General features: G+C 34.9%; 1 pseudogene; it reads left to right on the top strand.

Moving 5' to 3' along the window:
* The first annotated feature begins 7,023 nt into the window (after positions 1-7,023).
* LOC109146669 lies at positions 7,024-11,639 on the top strand (annotated as a pseudogene).
* The last annotated feature ends 8,898 nt before the right edge of the window (positions 11,640-20,537 follow it).

The following is a 20,537-nucleotide window of genomic DNA, read 5'->3' on the forward strand; positions in this document are numbered from 1 at the left end:
GCGGGAAGTTAAAATTTCAGGATTTTGTTTTTATATATAGTATAGATCTATGTGTGTTATAATTATTAATTCATATTATTTAACTTAGTTTAGTATTTATTTAGTTAATAAAATGATTTATATTTATTTTTGTACTCTTTTATTTTACTTAATAAAAGCTAATTAAGATGTGTTTATATTTATTTTAGGGAAAATGATACTTTTTCCCCCTGTGTTATTTACTAATAGCACATTTCCCCCATGTGTTGTTTATGTAACCACTTTATCCCCTCAATTATTTTTGAAGTGGCTATTATTATTATTATTATTATTATTATTATTATTATTATTATTATTATTGTTATTATTATTATTATTATTATTATTATTATTATTATTATTAGTAATGAATTTGGTTTGCAATATAACTTTGCATTTTAGGCATGGAGTACTGCAGTATATTAGGGCGTTGGGTGGGTTCGTCCAATAATAATAATAATAATAATAATAATAATAATAAGTGAAATGTCATTTTTACCCTCATATTTAACAACCCTAACACTTACTTAACGAAAAGGGGAAAAAATAGCCACTTCAAAAACAATTGAGGGGGATAAAGTGGTTACACAAACAACACAGGAGGAAAATGTACTATTAGTAAACAACACAGGGGGGAAAGTGTCATTTTTCCTTTATTTTATAATCATTAGTAAAGTGGAGCCCACCCCTTTCTTTAATTAAATGAAACCCCATTTCTTAGAATAAGAAACAAACAAAAGCAAAATTATGTTGCTCCTTTTTTCTTTCTTTCGTACAGATGATGTCGTCAAAATTTCAGCGCAAAACTCGGCGAGTCTCTTGCGGAAGACATTTTCATGCGGCAATAAAAATTAGGAAATGGACGGTCATAAATGATTAGAGAAATATATAAATAGTAGAAGTTTCTGTAAAACGTTCATTCTTCCCCTCTCGATTATTCTGTAAAGCTATTATTAATGTTTATTCGTTGCTAATTTCTTTAGCTTGGTGTAGTGAATTGAAGCCCCGGAATTGATTATGCTGTAAGATTATTTATTTATTTTTATTATATAATTTTTATGCATTTGGGTATTAAATATTCTTCTAAGTTGTTTGAATAGTTATATCATTTAATTGCTATGGAGGCCTACTAGTTATTTATTTGATATAATTATTTGTTATATTAGTTAACTAGTAATTCACTCGCGCGATGCATGGGAAAAAAATTATATTATTATAAATATAAATAAAAAATAGAAAAATTAAAATATTTTAAATTATTTAATATAATAATATTTTTGAGCTTCCATTGGTCAAGTATTTATTATTTTTATAGAATATAAAATTAGAATTAAAATTAAAATTAGAATTAAAATTTTGTATGGTTAATATAGTCTCTAATTATGTGCATATTCAAATAAACTTATAGAGATAATTTACATAATTACATTGATTTATTCTTAATTGTATTTCATCTATATTATAATTTTCACAATACAAATAATAACTAAGATAATTACATTTGGAAAGCAAATTTTAAATTTTGTATGTGTAAATTTAAACTCTAATTGAACACATTTTTTATTATTTATTTGATATAATTATTTGCTATATTAGTTAATGTTGTGTTACAAATTATTCTAATATTCAGTAGCAACTGAGGTTAATTATTGACGGCTTAGTGATAATTGGTCTCGGGTAGAATATTTTCCTAAATTAAATGCAACCGTTTGTATGCTTGTGTTATTTAGTTTGTCGTTTTTCCTAGTTCCTGTTGCTGCTATTAAATTAAATCTATAGCGCTTGTCTTAGGTTATTTAGTAGTTAGGGGTAATTAAACCGTGTGTGCTTTAGTTACTTACAACTAAGGGAAAACGGAAATGAAATAATTTCATGAAAAATATTCAATTGCATATTAATTACTTTATTAATCAATGATCAGTGTTAAATTCCGGTGGTGGATCTTTACTAATCAAGGTTTTTTATTATAAGTGCTTTCTATATATTACTTGCATTGTTTTATTTGATTTATTTAATCTCTTGTTTATTTAAATTATCTTTTATTTAATCTTTATTCTCGTCATATTCAAAACCCCCTACCTTTAATTTGAGCACAAAAGTTAAACTAGTTACTCTTCGTGGGATTGATCCTTATTCCCGCTACTACGTTTGTAAGGTTTTAATTTGGGAGCCTACGACAGCTCATCACGCGCCGTGGTGCAGGATATAAATTGCCCTAGACCACAAGGTCATTGGTATTTTCTAAGGAAGTTAATTTCCTAAACTTTGAGAAAAATACTATTTTTCTTTGTTTGGTTCATGGGATTCATTTTCCATAGTAAAATTCTTCAGAGGATTTTTTTTTTTGAGTTAAAATTAGGTATTTTTTCCATAGAAAAAGTTTTATTTGTTCTCTTAGTATGGCAATTTTGCCCTCATAAATCTTTTTAATTAGATTTGTTATTATTATTGCGTAAGGGTATATTGATTTTTATACTCATTATTCATTACTATTCACAGTAATTTATTTTCTACCAACTAAACAATATAATCAATCTTTTTGGTAATTTCTTTTTCATGAGATCTCAATTTCACTCATCAAATATTTTCTAGAGCCAAACAGGTCATAAGTGACTTGTAAATTTGATAATGTAGAAATACGATTACTTTTAAAAGTGAGAGTGTGTTGCAGAGTTATGAATAGCATTAAATCCCGTTTGGTTGACATGAATTACGTTGCATTTACAACATAATTCTTTGGCATGCTAAATTACAGTGTTTGGTTGGAGGGAATTGCAATTCCCTCCTTTTTGCTAAATTGCAATTCATGTATCCCCCTACAAATTCTAATTTGATGCAGTTGCAAAAGGAAAAAAAATGATTAAATTGCCCATTATTATTATTGTTACACAAGCGCATGTTAGTCTTTACATCACTTATTCCCTTCACATTCCCAATAATCTTATTCCTCTCTACCAAATAATGTAATTTGAATTCTTACTTTATTTTCACCTTATTCTTTTCCCACCGAAATACAATTTATTTCCCCCTTAATTCCTTCCTTCTAACCAAATATCCTGCTAGGCTTTAATGTATGTTTGTGATGATATTGTGGGCAATGGAAAAGTTATTGGGATTTGTGATAAAGTGAGGGGTTGCTAGGAAGAGTGTACCAGCTTCTATGATGATGTGATAGAATTGTAAGAAGACTTATGGACTCCTGGGAATTTTGGACAAAGTTTTATGTTGGTCTCGAAAGAATAGAATAAAAGTTCAGAGGGGAGTAAATAGACTTTTATAAATAATTTGAAATATGCTAGACGATATAGAAATATAGAATTAAAAACACTTGATAAACTTAGCAGTGTCTTGTGCAAAACAGAATTTAAAACTAGGATCACGGGTTCCCCCAATCGTTATGCCTTGGACCCGTGTCCAGCATGCTTGCTGGACACGGGTAACAGTGCCGTTAGGCACTGTTATCTCCTTTTTTTTTTTTTTTTTTTTTTTTTTTTTTTTTTTTTTTTTTAATTTCAGATCACTTTGTTATAGAAGTATATGTTCATAATTTTATTACTATATGTTAATAACTATACATTCATAACTCCATAACTGTACGTTCATAACTCTATAACTGTACATTCATAACTCTATAACTGTACATTCATAACGTCATAACTGTACATTCATAACTCCATAATTGTACATTCATAATTTTCGAAGCTCTATGTTCACAATTTTAGAGCTCTATGTTCATAATTTTATCACTATATGTTCATAATTGTAAGTTCATAATGTTAGAGCTCTTTGTTCATAATTCGATCAATAACTGTACATTCATAATTCCATAACTGTAGATTCATAATCTCATAAGTGTAGATTCATAACTCCATAACTGTAGATTCATAACTCTATAACTGTACATTCATAATCTTTGAAGCTCTATATTCACAATTTTAAAGCTCCATGGTCATAATTTTATCACTATATATGTTCATAATTGTAAGTTCATAATGTTAGAGCTCTGTGTTCATAATTTCATAATTGCATAACTGTACATTCATAACGGCATAACTGTACATTCATAACGGCATAACTGTACATTCATAATCAAAAAAAAAAAAAAAACGCCGTTAACGGCAAAACACGCGCGAAATTTTTTTTTTTTAACTAAATGACGCGTTTTTTTTAAAAACGACGTCGTTTTGGGCCCGTGTCCACATTGAATGTGGACACGGGTCCAGAGCATAATTTGCCGGGTTCCCCCCTCCCCTTATGGAAAAAAAAAAAAAAAACTAGTGTAGTGATTGTGTAGTGTGTAGTTCATGTGGAGTTAATACCCAAAATGGTCCTCTGACTATTGGCTAATACTCAATTTTGTCCCAAAGTATTAAGCGTACTCAATTTAGTCCTCTTACTTTTTAAACTGTACACAATGTGGTCTTCCATTACAAATTCCTTCCAATCACCATTAAAATGAGGGCAAAAACGTCATTTTGCTTTCTTCTATCTAGAGTCCAAAATCGGCAGCTTCTCCTGATAGGCATATTTTATCCTCATATTTTAGGTACATCTTTATAATAATTTTGCATTAATTATTTAATATTATTTAACAAATAGTTCTTTTTGAAGTTTAACAGTTAATGAGCTAAATACAGTCCTAAATATATATAATATATAAATACATACTAATATATATATATATATATATATATATATATATATATATATATATATATATATATATATAGACTTGCACTCGTGCGCGAACGGCTCGCCCAGGCGCGAAATAAGAATGGATTCTGTTCGTCCACGTGTCCAGATCTAATGGATGAGAAACACTGATTTTTTTAAAAAATGCGGTGGCATTTTCGTAAATAATTGAACATCGAAGTGCAAGTAAAATGTATTACAAGTGCATGTAAAATGTATTATAGGTGCAAGTAAAAATTTACACTGAGCATCAATACTTAGTTGCACGTATAGTTCTAAGTAGTTGCACCTATAGTTCTAAGTAGTTGCACACATAGGTATAAGTAGTTGCATCTAGGTGTATGAATGTTTGCGAGTGGTTTTCAGGAGTATTACAACCCGCGGAACTCAGATCAATGAATGTTAACAAGGCAAAATTACATGCACTGATAGGTGAAAGTAGGTGCACCTATAGTTATAAGTAGTTGCACCTATAGTGATAAATAGTTGCACATATAGTTATAAGCACACCCAGGTGCATGAATGGTTGCGGAAAGTGAATGCTAACAAGGCAAAATTACATGCACTTATAGGTGAAAATAGGTGCACTTATAAGAGATTTTATTTGCACTTCGATGTTCAATTATTTACGAAAATGCCACCGCGTTTTTTTTTAAGTTATTAGATCTGGACACGTGTCGCGCGCTGATTCGTTCGCATTTTCTTCCTGGTCATTTATTCGCACCTGAGTGCGTCCCTATATATATATATATATATATATATATATATATATATATATATATAATATAGAATACATTATTTATATATTACGTAGGGTACTAGCTAGTATATATATTATATATTATATTGTTAAATATTGCTTTGGTCCAACGGATGCATGCAAAACGAATTGAAGGTTTCAATTCGTTCGACTAAGGCAGCGGACAAAACGGAAGAATCCTTCAAACAAGTCAAAATGCTTCGCAAATTTCGACAGTGAGAGGCTCAAAATTAGGAAAATTGGGTGGTTGAGGTTCATTTAGCCTATTTTAAGAATACTATAAATAGTAAAAGTTTCTTATTGTAAAATGTTCATTCTTTAATTCATTCTCCCCCTCTCGAATATTCTTTAAAGTTGTTATCAATGTCCATTCGCGGCTAATTTCTAGTTTGGTTTAGTGAATTGAAGCCCCGGAGTTCATTACGCTGTAAGGTTATTTATTTATTTTTATTATATATATTTTTATGCATTTGAGTATTAAATATTCTTCTAAATTATTTGAATAGTTGTATCATTTAATTGCTAGGGAGGCCTACTAGTTATTTATTTGATATAATTATTTGCTATATTAGTTAATGTTGTGCTACAAATTATTCTAATATTCAGTAGCAACTGATGTTAATTATTGACGGCTTAGTGATAATTGGTCTCGGGTCGAATATTTTCCTAAGTTAAATGCAACCGCTTGTGCTTGTGTTATTTAGTTTGTCGGTTTTCCTAGTTCCTATTGCTGCTATTAAATTAAATCTATAGCGCTTGTCTTAGATTATTTAGTAGTTAGGGGTAATTGAACCGCTTGTGCTTTATTTATCTATAACTAAGGGAAAACAGAAATGAAATAATTTCACGACAAATATTCAATTGCATATTAATTACTTTATTAATCAATGATCAGTGTTAAATTCCGGTGGTGGATCTTTACTAACCAAAGTTTTCTATTATAAGTGTTTTCGATATAATATTTTCACTGTTTATTCGTTCGATTAAATTTCTCGTTTATTTAATTTCTCTTTTATTTAATATTTATTCTCGACATATTCCAAACCCCCCATCGTTTCCTTAAGCACAAAGGTTAAACTAGTTACTCCTCGTGGGATCGATCCTTACTCCCGCTACTACGTTTGTAAGGTTTTAATTTGGGAGCCTACGACAGCTCACCAAATTTTGGCGCCGTTGCCGGGGAGATTTTCTAGCTTATTTTGTGTTTATTTAATTACTTATTTCTTTATTTGTTTATTTGTTTTTCATTTGCCCAAAAAAAAAAGAGTTTAAAAAAAAAATCTTCTCTTTCGTTACTTTTTGCATAAATGCTGTAATATATTTTCTTTTCTTTTTTTTATGCCTATAACTCGATCTGCTAATAAAAAAATCTTGCCGTACTATCCGGAAATTGAAAGAACTATACGCAGGTGGAGGAAACAAGCTTTGAGCAAATTGGAGTTTAGTGATCTGGCTACCGATTCTACGATTCTGATTTAGAAGGGGAACTCATGGCTCAAAATCGGACTTTAAAAGAGCTTGGAGCTTCAAATCTAGATCAACAACCATTATGCATCACCTTCCCTGCTCTGGATGCCAATGTGCAATTCGAACTAAAGTCTGGATTAATTCATCTTTTGCCTTCTTTTCGTGGACTTGCAGGTGAAGATCCTCACAAGCATTTAAAGGAATTCTATGTGGTGTGTTCGAGTATGAAACCCACTGGGGTTACTGAGGAACAAATCAAGTTGAGAGCCTTTCCCTTTTCGTTGAAAGATTCAGCGAAGGATTGGTTATACTATCTACATTCTGGGAGCATCACCACATGGAATAACTTGAAGACAATGTTCCTTGAAAAATATTTCCCAGCTTCAAGGGCGGCCAACATTAGAAAGGAAATTTGTGGTATAAGGCAAAACAATGGAGAGTCATTGTATGAATATTGGGAGCGTTTCAAGAAACTATGTGCAAGCTGCCCACACCATCAAATCAGTGATCAATTACTCATTCAATACTTTTATGAAGGACTTTTTCCGACTGATAGGAGCATGATTGATGTCGCGAGCGGTGGTGCTTTAGTTGACAAGACACCGGACGCTGCAAGAACTCTAATTGCAAACATGGCTGCAAATTCTCAACAGTTTGGCAATAGACTTGTCCAACCGTCTAAGCAAGTGAATGAGGTAAATATTTCTGCTCTTGAACAACAAATTACTGGTTTAACTACTCTTGTTCGTCAATTAGCAGTAGGCAATATGCAAACTGTAAGAGCATGTGGAATTTGCTCGGTAGTTGGGCACCAAACTGATGCCTGCCCAACTCTTCAAGAAGAACCTACTGAACAAGTTAACATGGCTGGAGGTTTTCCTGCGCAACCTCAAGGTAAGTATGATCCATTTTCTAACAAATATAATCCTGGATGGAGGGATCACCCAAACCTTAGTTATGGGAACTCACAAGGAAACCAGTTTGTTCAGAATCGCCCCAATTTTCAGCAGTATAGACAACCATTTCCTTCCAAACAACAACCAGTCCAAAGCTCTAGCGCAGGTATGAATTTAGAAGAAATTGTTAAAACCCTTGCTACTAACACTTTATAGTTTCAGCAGGAAACACAACAATTTCAACAAGAAACAAGAGCTAGTATTCAAGAAACGAAGGCTAGTATTCAGAACTTGGAAAGGCAGATGGGTCAACTAGCGACTACGGTAAGTTGGTTGGAATCACAGAGTTCTGGCAAACTACCCTCGCAAACGGTGGTTAATCCAAGAGAAAATGCAAGTGCAATTGTGTTGAGAAGTGGTAAGGAAATTGAAGGGCCTGCGGTTGCTACCCCATCAGTGAACCAAGAAAAAGAGGGAACTAACAACAATGAAAAATCTCAAGGTAAGTCTCCCAACCCTACTGATTATGAACTAGTTCCCCCATTCCCCCAAGCTTTGTCAGAATCTATAAAAGGAACGAAAGATGAAGAATTATATGAAACTTTCAAAAAATGTGAAGTGAATATTCCATTACTTGATGCAATAAAACAAGTTCCTAGATATGCTAAATTCTTAAAGGAGTTGTGTACAACAAAAAGGACACAAAAGTCAAAAAAAGGTGAGAAAGTGCTAATGGGTAAGAATGTTTCTGCTGTGATTCAAAGCAAGCTTCCTGAAAAATGCAAGGATCCAGGTATGTTTACTATTCCTTGTATGATAGGCGATACTAAACTTGAGAAAGCCATGCTAGACTTAGGAGCATCTATTAATGTTATGCCATATTCTGTGTATGCCTCTTTAAAACTTGGACCTTTGAATGAAACTAGTGTAGTTATCTAGTTGGCTGATAGGTCTAATGCATACCCCAAGGGTGTAATTGAAGATGTATTGTTGCAAGTTAATAATTTAATCTTCCCTACTGATTTCTATGTGCTAGATATGGAAAATAATGATCATTCTGCACCTATTCTGTTAGGAAGACCATTTTTAAAAACTGCAAAAACAAAAATTGATATTCACAGTGGTACACTTACTATGGAATTTGATGGTAATGTTGTTACATTCAATATTTATGATGCTATGAAATACCCTGGGGGTGATAACTCTGCTTATTCTGTTGATATTATTGATTCATTGGTTGAAGAAGTTTTTGAATTTCATGGTGAAGATAAATTAGAAGTTGTTATTTGTGAACACCTTGAAAAAGGAAATAATGAGTTTTCTCTGAGTGCCAATTTACATGAAGTTATTGCATCATTGAATCATTGTCCCAAATTGCACCAACAAAATAATGTTTCTTATATGGCTTTACCTGTCTCTATCAAAAAATTGTTACCATCTGTCGTGCAGGCACCTATCCCTGAGTTGAAGCCTCTTCCCAACCATCTTAAATATGCTTTCTTAGGAGAAAATAAAACATTGCCAGTCATAATTTCAACTAAACTCTCTGCAATAGAAGAGGAAAAACTTGTCCAAGTGCTAAAAGAACACAAAACTGCCATTGGGTGGACAATTGCAGATATCAAAGGGATAAGTCCATCCACTTGCATGCACCGAATTCTTCTAGAGGAAGGAGCAAAACCATCTCGTCAACCACAAAGAAGGCTAAACCCGCCCATGATGGAAGTAGTCAAGGAAGAGGTCCTCAAACTCCTTGGAGCTGGGATAATCTATCCTATTTCAGATAGCAAATGGGTTAGCCCAACTCAAGTGGTTCCTAAGAAAACAGGGATTACAGTTGTCAGAAATCAAAATAATGAACTTGTCCCCACTCGTATTCAAAATGGGTGGCGAGTTTGTATAGACTATAGGAAGTTGAATGCTGTTACAAGAAAATAGCACTACCTTTATGCAAATTGTTGCAGAAAGAGACATCCTTTGAGTTTGACAAAAAGTGTAAGGGAGCATTTGACGAATTGAAGGACTTGTTGACGTCTGCGCCGATCATTCAGCCACCTAACTGGAACTACCCATTTGAGATTATGTGTGATGCAAGTGATCACGCAGTAGGGGCTGTGTTGGGCCAAAAGATCGGGAAATCATCCCATGTTATTTATTATGCTTCTAGGACTTTAAATGATGCTCAGAAAAACTATTCTACTACAGAAAAAGAACTTTTAGCCATTATTTTTGCTTTAGAAAAATTTAGGTCTTATTTGCTGGGCACAAAAGTTATAGTTTATTCTGACCATGCAGCTCTTCGCTACTTGATGCAAAAGAAGGAAGCCAAACCACGATTAATAAGATGGATACTCCTCTTAAGTGAGTTTGATGTGGAGATCAAAGATAAGAAGGGGTCAGAAAATCTTGTGGCCGATCATTTGAGTCGGTTGGTACACATTGAACCTGAACCTCCACTGCGAGAAGCATTCCCTGATGAGCACCTATTGGCTGCAACTGTGGTTTTACCTTGGTATGCTAACATAGTCAACTTTTTGGTTGCTAACAAGTTTCCTTTTGATTCCTCTAAGGCACAAAAAGATAAAATCAGGAGTAATGCCAAGTACTATGTATGGGATGAACCGTACCTCTGGAAACATTGTGCTGACCAAGTGGTAAGGCGGTGTGTACCTGATGATGAAATTGCTTCAATCCTTACCTTTTGTCATTCTTATGCTTGTGGAGGCCACTTTGGTGCTAAGAGAACAACAAGGAAGGTATTGGAATCTGGATTTTATTGGCCAACTTTGTTTAAAGATTCATACTCATTTTGCAAGTGTTGTGATTCTTGCCAAAAGTCAGGTAATTTATCCCGGAGAAATGAAATGCCACAAACTCCGGTCCTATTTTGTGAGGTCTTTGATGTTTGGGGCATTGATTTTATGGGCCCATTTCCTGTATCTTTTGGTTTTGTTTATATTTTACTTGCTGTTGATTATGTTTCAAAGTGGGTGGAAGCTAAAGCCACCAGGACTGATGATTCTAAAGTTGTTGCAGATTTTATCAAATCTAACATCTTTTCCAGGTTTGGCATTCCAAGGGCTATAATAAGTGATCAGGGTACTCACTTTTGTAATCGCACCATCGAAGCTTTGCTTAAAAAGTATCATGTCACCCAAAAGGTGTCAACTGCCTACCACCCGCAGACTAACGGGCAAGCAGAGGTATCCAACCGAGAAGTAAAGTCAATCCTTGAGAAAACAGTCAACCCAAACAGGAAGGATTGGAGTTTGCGATTAGATGATGCATTATGGGCGTACAGAACCGCATACAAAACACCTATTGGTATGTCCCCTTATCGCATTGTGTTTGGGAAAGCTTGTCACCTCCCAGTCGAGTTGGAACACAAAGCTTATTGGGCTGTCAAGAGCTTTAATATGAACATTGATGAAAGTGGCCTACACCGGAAGTTGCAACTTTCTGAGTTGGAGGAGATTCGCAATGAGGCCTACGAGAATTCAAGAATCTATAAAGAAAAGACAAAAGCATTTCATGACAAGATGCTTTTGAGAAAGGAATTTTCAATTGGACAAAAAGTCCTACTCTTCCAGTCACGTCTTCGGCTATTCCCAGGTAAGTTACGTTCTCGATGGGTTGGTCCATTTATTATCACTAACATTTTTCCTCATGGTGCGATAGAGATTCAAAGTTTACAGACTTCTAAGATATTCAAGGTGAATGGTCATCGGCTTAAACCCTACCATGAAGGGGCTCAAGTTGATTATATTGCCGATATACTTCTTGAAGATCCCAGCTACTTTGAATAATATGCACAACTAGAAGGGGAGTTTGTTCTATTCTCTTTTTCTTAATCGTTATTTTTCATTTAATAATCCTTTTCTGCATGTTTTTATTCAACATTGGGGACAATGTTGGTAATAAGTGTGGGGGAGGAGATTTAGTTTTAGTTTTATTATTTCTCTGCTTAATTTAGTTTTATTGTTTGTTTGATTAATTTAGTTTTATTGTTTGTTTGCTTATGTCAAAAAGAAAAAAAAAATTTATTTTCTTATTTCATAATTTTCAAAAAATATTTTACTATTATTTTATGCAAAATAAGTATTATTTTGAAAATTAATATTTTTTTTCTTTCTTGGAATGCATAACATGATTGAATAAATAGTTTGGCAAGTTGTGATTAGTTTGTTAGCATCTCTTGTTTGATATGTAGTGGCTATATTAAGTAAGCAATAAACCTGTGAGTGTTTTGAGCCACTGACTGACACTTCGGTCTTATTTTCTTTCTTTTGTGTGATTTCTTCCATAATTTTGTTTCTCTAGAACTTGCCTTGATTCTCTTTTAAAGCTAATTAGACCATGCATGATTCAAGTGTGATTAAGGCCATTATTTGATTTTGAGCCTCACTAGCCAAATAACCGGTTTGTCCCATGATTTATTTTCCTTCGTTAACCCACTTTGAGCTTTATGACCATTCCTTTCTTTATTTTGAACCACATTACAAGCCTTTTATATCTAAAATAATGCCTTCACCCAGCTGAATAACTAGTGGAGCAAATTTTGGATTATTTTTGTAATCTACGTGAGGTTGGGAAGGATAAGTGTGGGGGAGATCACTTACTCTTATTAATATGATTGAGAGTGAGGTGAGTTGTATCTTCGTTGCCAATATGTCGTTGGTCTTCTATGAAAAAAGAAAAGAGGAAGCAGTTCACGATTCAAAAAAAAAAAAAAAAAAACGCATGAAAAATTGAAAAAAATGAAAAAGAATCAGCAATTGATTTTGAGTTGAAGTTACTTCTAAATAAATGAAGTAAGGGGAAATTCTGGTAATACTGAGGAAGCATTCTGTACCTCAATGGGATGTGTTTTTGATTGGAAATTGAGGGTGTTGGATTATTTGTATTTATTTGCTCCTCTAGTTTGAAGCTTTTGCTTAAGCTACTTTCCAAAAAAAATCCCTACCTTAACCCTAGCCCCATTACAACCTGTGGAAAGTCCTTATGATTTGTGTCATGCATGACTCTTGTAGTGGTGATTGAGAAGATATGCAAGCCTATGGTAGAGCAATTTTATAGGAATGAACTTGAACGAAATCTATACCCATCAAACACTTGAGTGATGAGTGATATTCCTGTGAGGGCTTACTTATTTAGTTTTCTTCGTTTTCAAATAGGATTGCTAACTTATTAATTGCAGGGTGCTTCAGATTGTTGTTCATGATATGTTATGAGTTTTGGGAATTTCGTTTCAATTTACTTCGCAAATAATATTTTTGCTTGGGGACAAGCAAATGTTTTAGTGTGGGGGAATTTGATAGGCATATTTTATCCTCATATTTTAGATACATCTTTATAATAATTTTGCATTAATTATTTAATATTATTTAACAAATAGTTCTTTTTGAAGTTTAACAGTTAATGAGCTAAATACAGTCCTAAATATATATAATATATAAATACATACTAATATATAAATACATACTAATATATATATATATATAAAATATAGAATACATTATTTATATATTACGTAGGGTACTAGCTAGTATATATATTATATATTATATTGTTAAATATTGCTTTGGTCCAACGGATGCATGCAAAACGAATTGAAGGTTTCAATTCGTTCGACTAAGGCAGCGGACAAAACGGAAGAATCCTTCAAACAAGTCAAAATGCTTCGCAAATTTTGACAGTGAGAGGCTCAAAATTAGGAAAATTGGGTGGTTGAGGTTCATTTAGCCTATTTTAAGAATACTATAAATAGTAAAAGTTTCTTATTGTAAAATGTTCATTCTTTAATTCATTCTCCCCCTCTCGAATATTCTTTAAAGTTGTTATCAATGTCCATTCGCGGCTAATTTCTAGTTTGGTTTAGTGAATTGAAGCCCCGGAGTTCATTACACTGTAAGGTTATTTATTTATTTTTATTATATATATTTTTATGCATTTGAGTATTAAATATTCTTCTAAATTATTTGAATAGTTGTATCATTTAATTGCTAGGGAGGCCTACTAGTTATTTATTTGATATAATTATTTGCTATATTAGTTAATGTTGTGCTACAAATTATTCTAATATTCAGTAGCAACTGAGGTTAATTATTGACGGCTTAGTGATAATTGGTCTCGGGTCGAATATTTTCCTAAGTTAAATGCAACCGCTTGTGCTTGTGTTATTTAGTTTGTCGGTTTTCCTAGTTCCTATTGCTGCTATTAAATTAAATCTATAACGCTTGTCTTAGATTATTTAGTAGTTAGGGGTAATTGAACCGCTTGTGCTTTATTTATCTATAACTAAGGGAAAACAGAAATGAAATAATTTCACGACAAATATTCAATTGCATATTAATTACTTTATTAATCAATGATCAGTGTTAAATTCCGGTGGTGGATCTTTACTAACCAAAGTTTTCTATTATAAGTGTTTTCGATATAATATTTTCACTGTTTATTCGTTCGATTAAATTTCTCGTTTATTTAATTTCTCTTTTATTTAATATTTATTCTCGACATATTCCAAACCCCCCATCGTTTCCTTAAGCACAAAGGTTAAACTAGTTACTCCTCGTGGGATCGATCCTTACTCCCGCTACTACGTTTGTAAGGTTTTAATTTGGGAGCCTACGACAGCTCACCAACCTTTCTCTTAGCCGAAAGCAACCCAGTAACCCCTTTCTATCACCTTCCTCCATCTTTCTTCTTCCTCAAAATGATTCGCCGGATCAGAGAAGGGACGGGGAGGTGTCGGACCATCATAACAGCCACTCGATGTCTCGAACGCCAGAACAGTCGCAAGAAGCGATTTCTAAACCGCGATTCGAGTTTGCGACGGAGGGGTCTGATCGAGCAATGGTTGGATCGACGGTGAGATTGTCGACGAGACTTCGGACGACGAAACTAGTAATCGCTCTCGCGACGGTTCTGCCACGCTTCGATCGCCCAATTGAGGACGTCGATCGAGAGATTGAGGAGAGGCGAGGTCCTGGGAGGGTCGAGGCAGATGATCGCTTGTAGCCTCCCCCTACTTCTATTACTCGTCCTCGAACTCTCCTTTTCATTCTCAAGAAAGCTCAACTGCCCACTCTTCTTCAGGGAGATTTCATTGTTTGGCAAATTAATCGAAACCCGTTGCTTCGATTTGGCTGCAAAGAGATCATTTTCTCTTCGGGTCATGGAGTTGATATGCAGGGAAGACTCCTTAAGAAATGCCCTTGGGCCGACTATCCATGGAGTTTTATCTCAGATGGGTATGGGAGTGGGTGTAGTCTTCCGCTCCAAAATCAAAGCTGGTTGATCTTCCAGACCTTGGAACCGCCAGTGCCATGGAGAAGGGGGCGGCATTGAAGGTGGCAACGCGCAATGCGGGACGAATGGCGGTGGAGGCGTTATGAGTTAGAGTAAGGAGAGTTGGGTTGGAGTCGGATTTGCGAAATGTTTTGACGACGACGGCGACGTTTTTGGAACGGCGGCAAAATGAACGTTGGAGGCAATGGAAGAGGCGCTTCAGTTTCTTTCTGAGTATTCTGAACATTGGGACCAAAATATGATGTGGCTGTAGAAAAGGTTGAATCAAGAAATCATTATTCCTTAGCCCCACCGTCAGCCGTAGCCAGTGACCGCAATGCCCATAGCGGTGTGCTACCAGCAGCAACACAGCGGAGAACCGTCAGTAGTTGCAAACACAAAATCAGATGACATTTTTGCCCCTCACTTTAACGGTGGTTGGGAGTGATTTGTAACGGAAGACTACATTGAGTATAGTTTAAAAAGTAAGAGGACTAAATTGTGTACGCTTAATACTTTGAGACAAAATCAAGTATTAGTTAATAGTCGGAGGACCATTTTGGGTATTAACTCGTTCATGTGTAACAATGTATGGAGAAACAAATAAAGTAAAGCAATAAAGAACATAACAATTATAGTGGTTCGAAGGTGTATGTAATCCTTCTACTCCACTTTACTCCGATTTCCAAGAGGAATTCACTATACCCACTACCCTGGTACAAGATACAATTAATTAGTGATCTAGTGCTTTGATCATCCAACACTAATCACACAATTGTAGTGCTTCTAACACTAACACTAGGATTTCACAACTATGTGCTACTATCCTTTATCTACTATCCGATAGAGAAAACACTTGTTAAAAATTAAGATTTTTCTTTCTTCCAACTTTGAGACTTCTATTAATTAATTAAGGGACTTGGATTTACTTTTAATTAATTAATTATTATTATTATTATTATTATTATTATTATTATTATATTTTTTTTAAAAAATCAAACGGTATTCGGTTCAGTTCAATTTTTTACCAAACAATTCGGATCGTTTTTATTGAACCGTTCGGTATAAAAGAATCCAATACCGTTCGGTTGTTCGGTATATTACTGTACCAAATTAGTTCGGTTCGGTTTGGTACGATTCAGTTCGAGAAAACTAAACCGAATTGCGCACCCCTAAAGTTAATTATCAAAATGGTCCCTTGACTATAGCGAAATTACCAATTTGGTCCCTAGTTAACGGTTGACTAACGGTCAAACAAACGGAGTACCAAATTGGTTAAGATTTTTAAAGTTGAGAGACTTAATTGGTTAAAAAAAATAGTCAATGACCAAATTGGTAATTTCGCTATAGTCAAGGGACCATTTCGGTAATTAACTCTAATAATAATAATAAATAAATAAATAAATAAAAAGTAAATCCAAGTCCCTTACTTCTTGCACTTTCATTCAGTTCATATTCTCACAGGTATCTCTCGTAAATTTTTTATTTGATTTCTTTATGGTTTGTTATCAAAAGTTCTATATTATGTGTTATGGTGTTTACATAGTCCATATCCAAAGTCTAATATATAACAAAATAGCAATCCAAAGTTCAAAACGGTATTCGGTTCGGTTCAGTTTTTACCGAACAAATTCAGTTCGGTTCGAGTTTTTACCGAACCGTTCGGTATACAAGAATCTATTATCATTCGGTTGTTCGGTATATTACCGAATCTAACTAGTTTGGTACGGTTCGGTTCGAGAAAGCTGAACCAAATTGCCCACCTTAAAGTTAATTACCAAAATGGTCCCTTAACTATAGCAAATTATCAATTTGGTCCCTAGTTAACGGTTGACTAACGGTCAAATAAACGGAGGACCAAATTGGTTAAGATTTTTAAAGTTGAGGGACTTAATTGGTCAAAAAAATAGTCAAAGACCAAATTGATAATTTCGCTATAGTCAATGGACCATTTCAGTAATTAACTCTTTTGGAAAAATATACTTAATTGACGTTATGAGTTGATAGTAAAAGAAGAAGACACGCTATAATTGAAGAAGAGATTTCAGACATCAATTTTAAGTTAAAAATGATATGAGTAATTTTGTCTCAAGGTTATCTCTATTATGTTTTTTTTGTCCTAAAAATCATGGAATTAAAATATAAAAAGGCATGAGATTCTAATTCCATGAAAATGAAGAATTGCAATTCCTCCCATCAAACAAAGAATTCACTTGCTTTCAAAATTATGTAAAAATTAAGTAGGAATGAAATTGTAATTCTCTCCAACTAAACTACGGTAAATGTCAAATAATTCAAGTTATGAAGTATCTATTTTCCATATAATGATACATCTTATGCATTCATTCCCTTGCCGCATATATGCCCAAAATTATGCAAACTTAAGATATGTTTTCAAAATATATATATATATATATATATATATATATATATATATATATAAAATCTTAAAATCTAAATCCCTAAACCCCTATTCCAGAATCCAACATAACGACTGAACGACTCCGCCAAACACTCCGACGGCGCTATGAATCTGCGAATTTGGATAAGTCTTCTTCTTCGTTGAAATCTATGGAACACTGCCTCACTCCCTCACTCCATTGTCGATTTTCTTTCTCTGTACGCAGAACTGTTAAGATCGATACGGTTCACAACACCAAAATACAGCGGCAATTTGGACCGGAAATAACGAGAATATTTCTAGTGTAAGATTTAAAATTAATCATACACAAAATAAAAGCAATTTGAAGAAGGATTTTCTGTATTGGCAAAAGGATATTACAATAGGAATTACAAATATAACTCTCTATTCTACTATCTATATTTTGCTATGCTAATGGGAGAATTCCTGATGGAATGGTTGGATGAAGAGGAGTTGCCTATTTATAGCAAACCCTCTCCTGCAACTCCATCTTGCTCTTTCTCCTAAAATGAGCATCTTGCTCTTTCTCCTGTTCTTCAGAGATGAGCATCGTGCTCTTCAGAGATGAGCATCGTGCTCTTCAGAGATGAGCACCGTGCTCTTAAGAGATGAACACCTTGCTCTTAAGAGATGAACACCTTGCTCTTCAGAGATGAGCATCTTGCTGTTCAGACCAAGTGTTTGCTCCTGCTCCTAACCTTATCAGACAAAAGGTTCTGCCCACTTCCACATTTGACTTTAGTATTTACAAATCTCCCACTTAAAGTCACAATGTGGACCTTCATCCTTTCTGCCAATTCCGTGCTGCTTGCATACTTGTTAGGCCAATTGAGGATCTACACCATACGAATTTATCGTTGGTAATCGGCTTTGTTAACATATCTGCCAGGTTATCTTTAGTATGGATTTTCTGTATATCCACACTCCCTTCTTCCACCATTTCACGAACAAAGTGAAATTGGACCCGTATGTGTTTCGTCTTGGAATGAAATGCTGGATTCTTTGTCAAGTACAAAGCGCTCTGACTGTCACAAAATAGAGTCATTTTCTCTACTTTGTGCCCGAGCTCCTCCAATAGCATTTGCAACCATATAGCCTCTTTACTAGCTTGAGTAGCAGCTATATATTCTGCTTCCGTCGTTGAAGTTGCCACAACCGACTGCAACTTCGAGACCCAGCTTACTGCTCCGCCAGCAAGAGTAAACACATAACCCGTGGTGGATTTGCTACAATCAAGATTACCTGCATAATCTGAATCAACATAGCCTCTAATGATGAAGTCTGATCCTCCATAACACAATGCAATATCTGAGGTACCCTTGATATATCTAAGGATCCTCTTCACAGCACTCCAATGCTCTCTACCAGGATTTGCCATGTATCGACTGACCGCGCCCACTGCTTGTGCAATGTCTGGTCTAGTGCAGATCATAGCAAACATTAAACTGCCCACTGCTGATGCATACGGTACTCGAGACATCTCCATCCTCTCTGCTTCGTTGCTAGGACTCATACTTGAGGATAACTTGAAATTAATAGAAAGAGGGGTAGAAATTGGCTTACTATCTTGCATGTTGAAGCGTCGCAAGATTTTCTGCAGATAATTCTGCTGAGAGAGCCAAATCTTCCTATTATTTCTGTCTCGGTGAATTTGCATCCCTAGAATCTTGTTTGCTGGTCCCAAGTCCTTCATTTCAAATTCCCTAGCCAGTTGAGCCTTCATCTCCTTGATACGATCATTGTTGGGGCCTACTACCAACATGTCGTCAACATACAACAGCAAGATGATAAACTGATTATCATCAAATCTCTTGCAATATGCGCAAGGATTGGAATCAAACCTGTTGTATCCAAGGCTCAGAATGAATGAATCAAATCTCTTATACCAACATCTCGGCGCCTGTTTGAGACCGTATAGAGATTTGGTCAACCTGCAAACCAAGTTCCCTTCTTCTTCTTCAAAACCTTCTGGTTGGAGCATGTAAATCTCTTCTTCAAGTTCTCCATGTAGAAACGCAGTTTTCACATCCAACTGCTCAAGATACAAGTCAAACACAGCACACATCGCTAGGACTGCTCGAATCGTTGTAAGTCGTACAACAGGAGAAAATATCTCGTTGAAATCAACTCCTTCCTTCTGAGCAAATCCTTTCACAACTAATCGAGCACGATACCGTTCCACTTGGTTGTTGCTATCTCGTTTGATCTTATAGACCAATTTGTTTCCAATAGCCTTCCTTCCTCGTGGTAGCGGGACAAGTTCCCATGTTTTATTCTTATGGAGAGCTTCAATTTCTTCTTGCATTGCTGTCATCCACAGAGATGCATCTGGACTTTTTATAGCCTCATGGTAAGTTAATGGCTCACCATCTTCTGTTAGTAGACAGTATGCAACATTTCCCTCCATTGAATAATCTGAGTGCCAAGCTGGTTCTCTCCTCTCCCGAGTTGATCGTCGAATTTCTGAAGTTGAAGACTTAGCTTGATCTTGTTCATCATGCTCTATTGTTGTTTCAGGGGAAACTGGAATTTCTTCTTCCTTCCTTCCCTCAACTTGTACTGTTGTTGTCACTGGTTCTCCTTTCCAGTGCTTTCACTTTCTTGTACTTCCCTTCTACAAATAGAACATCCCTGCTGATGATAACCTTGTGGGCAGTGGGATCCCACAGGCGATACCCCTTCACTCCATCAGCATACCCCAAGAAAACGCATCTTCTTGACTTTGGATCAAGTTTTGATGTTTCTTGAGCGTTGTATACCACATATGCCGGACTCCCAAATGTATGTAAGTGAGAATAACTACTTGGCTTACCCGTCCACATCTCCATTGGCGTTTTCAGATCAATTGCGGTTGATGGTGACCGATTGATCACATAACAGGCGGTCTTGACTGCTTCAGCCCAAAATGAATTTGCCAAATTTGCAGTCCTCAACATTGCCCTTGTTCTTTCCAACAAGGTTCTGTTCATCCGCTCTGCCACTCCATTTTGTTGTG

Source organism: Ipomoea nil, unplaced genomic scaffold, assembly GCF_001879475.1.
Source record: "Ipomoea nil cultivar Tokyo-kokei standard unplaced genomic scaffold, Asagao_1.1 scaffold1936, whole genome shotgun sequence".
In the NCBI taxonomy this organism is placed as follows: Eukaryota; Viridiplantae; Streptophyta; class Magnoliopsida; order Solanales; family Convolvulaceae; genus Ipomoea; species Ipomoea nil.